Source organism: Fundulus heteroclitus, chromosome 14 (assembly GCF_011125445.2).
Source record: "Fundulus heteroclitus isolate FHET01 chromosome 14, MU-UCD_Fhet_4.1, whole genome shotgun sequence".
NCBI lineage: Eukaryota > Metazoa > Chordata > Actinopteri > Cyprinodontiformes > Fundulidae > Fundulus > Fundulus heteroclitus.
Window position 1 is genome coordinate 20,574,907 of NC_046374.1, and position 12,010 is coordinate 20,586,916.

Sequence of the window (12,010 nt, forward strand, 5' to 3'; positions counted from 1 at the left end):
GGAAAAAAAAAGAAAAACAAAGATGACCACAAAATGAAATCTAATTAATCTGGACTTGGTTCTCCCTGCTGACAAATTCAGCGCAGAGGCAAAAAGGTGGAAGGGAAATAGTTTTTTTTTTTTTTTTTTTAGGGGGCCTCCAACCCTTCCAACAGTTGTATACTTTTTCCTTCCATCTACGTGGAAAAGGCAAAGGGACGTATGGATCCTGACAATGCTCCTGCACCTGCAGGATGATTAATGGCACCAGACTCTCCTAACATGCTGCAGTGTAAAAACACCCGCTCCAAGAAAATTCAAAATGCTCCGAGGCAAACTTTGTTTCACTTCACACAAATGTAGGCTTAATCGTCCTTTAGCACATAAATGATAACCATTATGGGGCATTCTATGTTACTTTTGTCTGCCCTAAAAATGATTCAGTTTTTTGGGGGTTTTTTTGTGCTTCCTTCCCTCAATAAGCACAGGGGTGGGTTGACATTTATATGGCATGGTAACCTTAAGTATAAACTATGATTTCATTAAATTAGCATTTATCTTTTACAGAGTGTGGAAAATGTTCGAATTACAATAATTTCAAACACAACAGCAAAAATTAGTTCAGCTGCTGCTGTATATCTTTATTTTATCCAAACCCAAATGCAGTTTGTTTATAAAGCACCATTAAAAAAGAACAATGTGATGTAGAGTACTAAAAGAGATCAAACCAAGACAAATAAAAATAAAACATAATGAAAACCCACAAGAGCGGAATAAAGCACACTACAAAGACTGTAGTAGAATAAAAGAGAAACAACACAATGACACGCATTGTGTCAAACATAAGTGAACATAAGTGTTTAAGAGAGATTTAAAAACAGCAAGAGAAGAAAGGCTATCTAATACATGACAACATGTTCCATTGTTTTAGAGCCATGACTGAAAAGGCCCGATCTCTTCTGAGCTCCAGCCTAGTTTTTAGTACAACCATCAGAAGATGGTCAGCTGATCTAAGGAAGGCGTGAAAGAGAGACCTTCAGATCCCAACATAAAGTGAATTGCAATAATCTTGTCATCTCCAGGTCACGTACATCACGAGTTGTTGTTCTCAAGGGGATCGTGTGAAAAAATTTCCCAAACCCACTCAGGTCTTATCTGTTTCTACTGCGGCCTTCTTCTTCTTCTTCTTCTCATAAGCTTGTACGCGGTCTGCTTCTCGCGATGCGCAGCCATGTTCAATGTCTACGGTGTGAGCAGCTGAGCTACAATGAACGGCTAACTGCTAAGCTAACCGTATACTTAAAAACTTGTGCGCATGTGTAGCCAGCAAGTAGAAGATAACAAGGAACGTGCACACACATTGGGTTTTGTGAGCGTGTCAGAATGATTGGCAGGTGGGACAACCAATGGAAAAGGTGATACCCCCCGAAACTTGAAGAGCAGAAGGGGCTGAATTCAGGACCAAAGCTCTGACCAATCCTGTCCTTTGGACCGAACAGCAGGGATTTATCAGAGTTTTTACAAGCCTGCAGCTTTCACAGAGATCACATTTTTAATCTCATTTTTCTTAATACAAAATGTATTTACTACTGTCAAGATGAAAGGACAAACAAATAGTGTTTCTAAGCAGGATTACCAACTATAACTTAAAAAGTGATGCGTGGCACTTTATTAATTACTATACATCCCAGTCTGTGTATTTCATGCACAAAAAAAAATTATCTTTTTTGTAAGCTAGAGAAGAATGTGCTGGACTTTTTTCAGCCAGCTGCTTGATTGGTGCGCAGCCACAGGTTTGACGGGCACTGTCAGGGCTCCACACAGCCAAGAAAAGCAACTACTACATCTTCTATATAATCTAATTGAAAATATTTTAAATGAAAGATTCACGCATCAAAGGTTTCCAATCACTTGTTCCCCCATCTTTACTGGATTTGACAAGAAAAAAGCTTTGATATACTGTCAGATCTGGTACCAAATCATTCATTCTATCAATGTAGCTATACAGGAGCCTTAAGCAGGCTTTGTGTCATGCATGACCATTAATTGTTATTATTAGGACTATAGCTGCTCAACATATTAAGTCCTTATCACAATGTCTGCAATATGATAAAGTAACTAATTGAACACAATATTAGGTTGGATATAATATTTCAAATGTGATGCATACATGTAATATGTATCATATTTCCGGCTAATAGGATAGACTAGCTGATCTTAATCCCTTGCTGTGTATTTCTTAGTAGCAGAGATGCTAACGCTCACAGAAACAGGATTTCACTTATTTTTTAAATCAAAGACGAGTAGGTTTCATTGCTTTTGAGTTCACATTGTAACCTGTTTTTAATGTCTAATTTTACTCACAAATGCTTGCCCAATCCAGCACGTTCAACGGAACAGAGAAGCCTGCAATGAACGGCCAACACGCCACGCCTCTGTCGAAAATACAGTTTCCTTTCTAGAAGCTTCTCAAAATGTTAGTGCTTCCACTAAGATAATTTTTAAACCCCTCGTTTATACTGAAAATAGCTAACTTTGAGTCTTCTTTACTCGGTTACAACCTCCACACTGAAGAGTGTTGTAGCCAGCACTACCTAGCAGTGATAATGTTCACTGAAAGTAAAAAAAGTTATTTTTTCGATCAGTTGATTCCACTCACCAGCTGATTTGTGGGTGCGTTTCTAATCCTAAAGTGTGGGTTCACGGAAGGTTGTTGCAGTTTTTAAAATGGAAACTTTTTAAAGCCTTAATATACCTTGAAACCAGCCCATGCCTACTCTTACATGTAAAATGTATGAAATTACAGTGAATCTAATGCAGTTTCTTTGCAATAAAACCATCTATATTAATGTAAGATGATGACAATCTGGAGAGACAAAAAAAAGTTGAGCAATGAAAAAAAAAAGAGAAAATCATGAAGGGATGAAATGCCTGATAAAACTGCATTAGTGCCAATACCTCAGATACATGGTGAAGTGATGTCAGGACTACTTAAAGTCTGTACCGAGGCTGACTACGTCTTCATCCATCTGATCCCCCTAAATTGAAAAATTAGCCACTCTCTGTTGACTTTAGAGCTTGGGCGCTCTGGATTCATTTGAATATTCATGGCGTTAACGGTCAGAATGAATCAATGCGCTGACTTAAGGTTTATCGTTTAATCTATGCAAGGAAAATAATGAAGTCATTGCTTACACATGATCATAGTAACTCCTGGCATTTACTTAGTTACAATTTACTACTCCGTAATAAAAGGCAGCGCTCATACCTTTTGTAATAATTCAGATACTTGTGATGAATGAGTTGTAAATCAATATGTTCCATTTCAAAGACAAACTGTTCATACCTAAAATAATGTAAGTACAGTCTTTCTATTCAAGTGTAGATGTCCTTACACTTAATATGCACAGAAAAACATCCCAATCACTTCCTTTGTGGAATAAAGCCCAGTGCTGCAGGGAAGCATCTGTTTTTAAGACTGGTGCCTTTTTCATTATTCAGCTCTCTCAACTGAGGCTCTGTTTAGGGGTTGGTGAAAAGGACTTGGAAGGCCAGCGTAACCCGTTTTCTCAGTCCAAAGACCCCATCTCCTGTTGCAAATTATATCATGCCATTTATGGGTTTGAAGGTAAACCACAGTTTAGAAAAAAAAATAATAATTATAACATTTTGTGTAATACCATTCCTTTACCCTTCTGGGACTGCTTCAATTGAATCTGTTCGAGGAAAGGAGGGACATTCAGCAGAACTTTCCGAGCTGATAGGGCCAAGCGACACATAGTGCCCGCCTACCCAATTTTGGTTTTAGCCAATCACGGTATCAAAAGAATATGTAAGCAGCAGGCACCATGAGAAACCACAACAAGGTAACTTCTTAATTAAGCTGTGTATTAAAGCTTAATTAGAAGAGAACACCCACAAGGTTCCCTGTGTCCCTCAAAACAGGTGCACAGAGCACCTTTGTGATCCTATGCACTGATTGGGCATAATATTATGACCACCTACAAAATAGTGTATTGATCCCCGTTCTACTAATAAAACCAGCCCCACTCTTTCAGGGCATGGACTGCACCTGACACCCTGAAGTTGTACTGTGGTACCCTTCTTCAAGGGTCTTCGCAGCGGATCCTTCAGTTGTTAAGTTGTGAGGGCACTGCAAAAACGGGTCTAAAAATAAGTAAAATGTTCTTAAAGTTAATGTATTTATCCTTGATTTGGGCAGGTAAATAACATTATCTGCCAATGGAACGATTATTTTTACCCCTAAAATAAGATAATTAGATATCCTTCACTTGAAATAAGATGATGGAGATGAATTGTTCTTATTTTAAGTGCAAAAATGCTGTGAAGAATTCAAGGACCACATAATTTATTACAGCGTTATTAAAAAAACAACTAATAAAAAAATAAAAAAAAGCTAATTTGTGGTTAAAGTTAATGAAAAACAAAGTCCAAAAAGGAATGCAAATACCCTTTAAATGATCTAAATGTAGATATTTTTTACATTTCTGGTGTATATAATGGCCAAGCTGCAGCGCTGTGATTAGAACTCTGTCATAAAGGTGTCTTTATGCATAGTTATGTCTTTCCAAGAAGGCCAGTGACAGTTTTATATGCGAGTGATTCTTTGAAATCATACTCAGTGAGAACCTTTTAAATTACGACTTTCCTCTCGCCGTTTTTATACTGCTGTGTAAAATTAGCAGCCTGTAAAAGGTCACTCTGGTCCTTGAGTGACGACTTGTGGCACCGCCGCTGCTTGCTCTCTGTCATGGTTCTAGGTTTCGAGTGTGAGGATAGCTTTGATTACAGATGGGTGGAGGGAACGAGGCCTTTGCTGTGTTGCATCCACTCAGGATTTCAGGGAAATAACCCCTTTGAAAGGTAAAAACCAGCAGAAAAGGATGGAAAAGAATACACTAAAGGCTATTTTCGTTTCTCACAAAAAAATGTTGGTTTTGTTCTGGCCTGCTTGGCTTAACCCGGGAACATTTGCAGGATAGCTGAGGGGCTGAAAGAAAGCCAGTTCCCATCCCATGCAGCCGTTCTCCAGCCCGAGCCATTTTTTTTTTTTTTTTTTTTTTTCGCCTGGGAAAAACAACACAGCTCCAGGAATGTGTCACTTCTCGCTGCTTGACAACTGGCATCCATAGGAAAAATGGCTTGGCACCGCTTACCCATAAAATTGGAGTCTGTTTAAATATACAATGTTAAATCCGTGGAATGATTTGCCTCATAATCCAACTCCGCTCCTACGGAGGCGACACACGAAGCAAGCTTTCCCCGGCTCCATAGCTGAGGGCGAAGACAATTACATGAAGTTTGTGCTGTAAGGAAATGGGACAGGCCTGAGCGCATTATAGTGTAATTCTCTCTTGGTTGGAGTTGAGATGAATACGCTGCTTATTTGATTTTCCCGTTCCACTCCTCCGCCCCGTCCGTAACTTTTTTGATTTCTGCCAGACGTGGTGGCAAAACCAGCAGCTTTCAACCGTTTCATCTTTTCATGGTGATATCAGACTCATCATGTATATGTTAAAGGGTTTAAATCACACAGTCATGTTTATTATTTTTTTGTAGTATCTACAGATGTTAATACTTTAAAAGTAATCTGACATGGTCAAATAGTGTTTATCACTCGGGCCATTTTTCTCCCCTCATCTTTTCAAGCCTTTGCAGGCCCGACGTGATAACTGCTGGCCGATTTTCTGCCGCGCTGCTATTTAATGAATCATTCCATTGCCCAGTGGATAACAGAATGAACAAATGGCTTTCTGTGTTAGTGGCTGCCACTGCCTATCCTATCAGATAATTAACTTTTTGCAAATAGACTCCACTGACTACCAAACAGAGGAAGTCCCGAACAATTAGAATCACTTATCTGTCGTCTTCTCTTTGTATTTCTTTCTTTCTTTCCTTTTTTTTTTGTTTTGTTTTGGAGGAAAACAACAGGACAAAGAAATGAAGCTGAATTCCATATTTGTTGCTCGAGAAATGGAGTGAGATTCGTGTGTTTGCAAACAAAGAAGGCATAAGAGGAAGGAAAAATTATTATTTTTTTTTTCTTTTTGGAAAAGCAAAAAGTAAATCAACGTTTAGGTACCCATTGCCATGAAAACCACCCAAGATGATCACTTCTACATTTACAATAATTGTATTCTTAGTATCTATTTATTGGGTTTTCAAATTTGGGTGATGAATTTCAAATACCCTCATTTGCAGAATACTCCCAGCTTTAGTCTTCAAGCAGGATTACTCCAACTGGCTTTAAGTTATGGTTAGCCCTTTAGTTGCCACATCTTTGACCCTCCTTGCTTTTTTTTGTTTTTTTTTTTAAACTGGAAATACTCCCAAAACAGACAAATGTGTCTTGCTTGCTCCAAAGGGAAACGTGTAGTAATATTCTTTCAGCCAGCTGACTGGCAGCTTGCAGCAACACATGGTTGATCCCTTGTGGGGTCTTGCAATCAGAAGATTGTGGGTTTGATTCCAGCTTCCCATTGTCACATGTTGGATGTGCCCCTGGGCAAGGCACTTGACCCCAAGTGGCCTATCTATGTAGGGCTGTGTGACCATGAGTGAATGTGGCTCTAGTGCGGTCAGACCGGAAAACCACGATATACAAATTCCGCCCATTCACCATTTATTTATGCATTTGGTTATTTTTCATATCTCGCAAAGGGGAATTATCATTATTATTTGTATTACAATTTAACGTCTTTGCCTTCATTTAATCTGATTAGTATTTCGTCGTTAATAAAGAAGACTAACAAAATGTCGTATTTGTTGCTGTTGGAAACGGCACCATATTTTTGCGTTTACAGACAGGTGATGAAGGAGCAGGGCTGGAAAATGAAGCCTTAACGTAAGCGAAGGATCTGGATTGTTTTCGCTGCGTTTGACAACCTCGGCCTGGATATACGGGGTATCTCATGGGAGGGGGGCGGTGTCTAGTGTTTTTTTACATCTATCCTCCAGCTTGTTCTCCATATTTAATTATTTACTTTTTTTCCTCACTTGCTGGTTGGTCTCACACTGACAGTGGTGCGATTCAATATTTATATGTTTCCTTCTGTTTGGATTCCTCTGCGGGTTGGATGGTGACGGGGTGGTGGTGGTGGTGGGGGGGCTTTCATGTGTCTGATTTCCAGCCCCTTTTAAAAGTGTTGGTAGGTGGGGTGTGGGGGGTGTGCGTTGTGAACAAAGCCATCTGTTTGAGTGGGCTGTTTTTATTAAGTGACAAACTGGATCCCTCTACCTTGCTAATACGTCCTGCGGGAGACGGTGGCGGAGGCTGCCGTCATCTGTGTGTTTTGAGTCTGTCTGGATGGAGAGAAAGGGAGAGAGCAAATCTTCTTTTCTTGGCAAACGGCGTGATGTAGCACAGAAGAGACAGCGCAGCCAGTGCAGCTGTGATTACAGAACTGATACGCTGTGGCTTTTATGAATCTACAATGATAATTTAATAGGGAACCTTTCAGCTTCCATCTCGTGACACACAGACTCTCCATAAATAACTCTTGATAAAGTATTTATTGGACCCTTACACAACTGCCTCCAATTTATTAATGCTTCATGCATCCATCCATGCATCCATCCATGCATCCATCCAGCATCCATCCATCCATCATGTCCCAGCACCCAGGAGATGCCTGCATCATAAATTGTGCCCCCCCCCCCCCCTTCCCCTGTCATGTCAATGAATGTGGTAGTGCCTCCGTGGGACAGGAACATCAGCCATTCTTTTTGAAGCCGCTGCTGTTGTCTGTCGCAAAATGAGTGTCCTTTCTCTCTCTCTCTGAGTTATAGCCGGCAGCTCTGACGTTCTTCGCAGAAGAACCGCCGAGCATAAGTAACACACACTGACTGGAGTTCAGAAAGTCCCAATATGACTTCTGCAGCAGAGCTGTTGCGATGCATATTTGGTGAGAAGAATAAACCGTGCCATTTTGTGCAGTAAAATGTCACAAGGCTTGCTGTGGTTTGTCTATTTCTTTTAAGAATTGGCGTGAGTTAGGCTTTTTTTTTTCATTATTGTTATTCATTTTGGACCCTAAGTAATTAAACATCTGGAAATCTGGTTGACAGGTTATTGTTTTGCCATGTATAATATCAATATTACTAATGAAACTGTGTTAAAAATGGGCTAAAGTATGCAACAAAAAAAGTACAACTACATATCAGGCGTGGGCCACGACGAGATTATTTTAGTACCGTAGTATCTGGAAAAAAAGAGGAAACACAATTTCATGGTATTTACTGAATGAATTCAAAAAATAAGGTAAAACATGGTCAAATTGCTTTTCTATAAAATCACAAAACTACATTTGCTCCCACAGCTGCTAAACGTATCCATCACTGTCAGTTCCATACTGTTTATTGAACAGAGGAGTTGAATGGAAATGTGAACAGCGTCATTGTTTTTTTTTTTTTTTTCATATGCCTGAACGATTAAATTATTGGAGTATAGCGAAGAACAAAGTGGATGTAAATGCTGTTTAGCAATAACAGCATTTATATGACACTTTTTTGGGGGGTGTCGTACAGAGTTTTGCTCTTCTAGGTTTTGAAGTAGTGGGTGACATCTGACTACAAAGATTATTGCGTGATCCGTGCACTATGAACTGCTTAAATGATATAATATCTGGGGGCAGATATTGTGTTAAAAGCAGAAAACGTCTCAAAAATGAAAGTTTTTACAGAGAATTTGTTGGAAAATTTAAATCTTACATTTTTTATAGCATAAAAATCAAATATCGTTTTTGTGGTTGTATAATTTATAATCTGTCAGGAATCCTAACTTAATGATCACTAAAATAGGCAGTCGTTGCCGCTCAAAGTGGGGCTACTGTGTCGGCTACACTGTGACCCAATCTCAAATGTACCTGCAGCGAGGAATCCAAAATGCATTTCCAGTACCAACACGTTGTTAACCCGCGATCTTCTACATTCCAATGAATTAGTTTTGCACAATGCCAGAGATTTTGCTTAGAGAGCAGATTTAGTCACTTGGAGAGGGGAGGAAGCGATGTGGGGGATGGCGGCTCGTGTTATATGAACTTCATTATGTGTGACAGGCAGCACAATATTGATGGAAGAGCGGATTCCTATCATTGCTCTGCATTACAACCTCCGCCGTGAATTAATGTACTATTCCTGATCCAGTAATTAACAATCATTCAGGGGCCGTATCCCCTTTTCAAGTAATCACTAATTGCAATAAGAATTTCAGATTCCATTTAAGGCAAGATTACCGATGAGCATGCATTGCAAATCAGCCAACAGTTCTAATTAAGCTCCGATTCTTTCTCATTCTCTCCGCCTCGGCCCTTTGTGAGCGCGCACAATGTGGAGTTTGTTTCCTGTGCATTACAAAAGAGACATTTTTTATCAGAATGCTGCAGATAGAGAAGTGCACTGCACCCCTAGAAAATCATTTCTGCTTCTTGTTTTAGCCGTGGATTAGTATGTTTGGTTTACCTTCATTCCCCAGGTCATTATTTCTGTTGCTTTACTCTGTTCTTTGCCTGAGTTTTGTTCTGCTTTTTGGGTCAGATATCGCCCAACTTTAGTAATCGAGCATATGAGACAGTTTACTTATACATGTGCAGCTCAGTGCATTGAAAATTTATACCAGTTTTTGTATATCAAATAAAATAAAGTGAAACTTATGTTATTTCAAGGATTTATTTTCTGTTAATTTTTATGATAAAAGCTTCCAGCTAAGGAAAGCTCGAGATACGGTTTCTCAGAAAGTTTTAATATTAAATGAGTTTTGATATGCCAACTAGACCGTAGGATGCACAATTGCAAAGGGAGCTGGCTGTGCAGACCGTTGCATCAAAACATATTATAGGAAAGTTCTGTAGAAGGAAAAAAGGTGCTGTTTTATGTCTGCTTACACCTTAAGTTATGTCTGTTTCATTAAACGTTTTAATCAAATAAGGCTGGCATAAAAGTATGTTAATACAGAAATATAGACCTACTGCAAAGTACAACCATGTATTGTTCAATACTGGCACGAATTACTGCGTCAACGCAACATGATGTGAAGATGAGGTGTGGTGTTAAGGGAGCGCAGGTTTCCTTAACACCACACCTCATCTTGGCTGGTCCCAAAGCCCAGCTTTGGGTACATTTGGCAGGGTGGGCAGCGGCCAAGTCCTGCTGGAAAATAAACCTCAGCAACTTCAAAAAGACGAGAGAGAGGCAGGAACTGCTCCAAAATGTCCTGTAACACGGCTGTTCTGACGTTGGAAAGCATAGTGGACCAACACCAGCGGATCACAGAGCTCCCCAAATAATCACTGCCGGAGGAAACTTCACACAATGTGGATTCTGTTATTTTCCACACTTCCTACATACTCTGGGATCTCTATTTCCTACTGAAATGAGAGATGTTCTTTTATCCTAACAGAGGATTTTGGACCTCAGGAGATGCTTCCCCTGTTGTGTCTGATGGTTCAGACGTGGCCCAATAAAACAGCTGTGGCCTTTGTTTCCACCATACTTTGCCTCCTATACTAAACTTTCTGTGCATTTACTTGGATGCAGCGCTCAGTGATCAGCGGGGTTTTGTGGCATGTCCCACTAGTGGGAGGTGTCGTTGATTGTCTGCTGCCCGGGGGTCACATCTGTTGCTTGTGCACATCAGTTTTTGCCCTTCCACAAAACGTTTAACGATAGACTTGGATACAGCCCTCTAAACGGCCAGTTTGCCTTTCAGTATGTCTTCAGGGCGTGGAGGGTGTTGAAGTTTTACTGCTGACCCAACTGTGAAGTCAGTATCTTAAAGATCTTTTCTTTTCTCCATTGGTCTTATGTAACAGTTACATTTTCTGAGTAACCACATTTTGGGCTTGCATTTGCTCTAAACCATAATAATCTCAATTAACAGAAATGTAGAAATGCATCACAGGGTGGGAACTGAGATTATATTTCTGTTACTAAGATGAATTAACATTTAATGGTACTGTAATTCATAGAGATGCAAGTGCAACGCTTTCCCAAAAGCTTTTCTTAAGTATGTTTATATATATATATATATATATATATATATATATATATATATATATATATATATATATATATATATATATTGACCTACAGAATATTATTAAGTCAGAAATCCAAAGCAGCTCCACTACATGTGTCACTTTCACCCCTCTCAGTTCGATTCGCCTCGTTGCCTTCATTGTGCCAATTCATCAATATCACAGCGCTGATATGTTTCGGCTTTAAGATGTCAGATGGGGTTAATGGCATCTTTAAACGCTCCGTTCTTCCACCCTTGTGTCCAAAAGCGAAGCTGGGGGATTTCGCAGGCTGCCACCCAGTGTGTTAGGATTAATTACCCCTCCTCCTCCTCTTCCTCAGCAACTCCTCCCCGCCCGGCAAGTTAAAGATTCAGAAAGGAAATAGCCCTTTTCATGCAAATGATATTGAATATGTCAGTCAGTGTAATTATAAAAGCCGAGCTGTCTTAGGCATGGGGTCCATGCCAAAAAAAGGGGGGGGTGGGTTGCCAACAAAAAGTGATTTTATTAATATCCTCTGCAGTCTTTGATTCACGCTCTCTGCTATGGCTTGGCAGATCAAACGGTAGCTCATTGTGGATTCCTGATGACTTTAAATGTTTTGGCCATTGTGCAGGAAAAGCCAGACAGACTCAGAGCTTTGTGAAATCACTTAAATCTGATATTTGGCTGTATGTTAAGGTGATGTCAAACAAGGCCGTAATGAGTCTGCAGCGGCTGGCGGGGGAAAGCTGTGGTAAAAGGAAAAATGTGCGGTAGCCATCGTTTCTCAGTGACAAGGTTCGCCTGAGTTCAGAAGAGTCTGACCTTACAGCAGGTACAGGAAAAGGCTTTCAGGAAGGCAAACGTTCAGCTTTCTGGCTGTGAGGTGTTGGTGTTTTTGATTTGATTGAATAGACTTTATTTATTTTTTTATTGAAAAGTGCCTTCAGACCACACGTGTTGTGAATTGGTGCTATATAAATAAACTGATCTGAACTCAACAAAGATCTGTT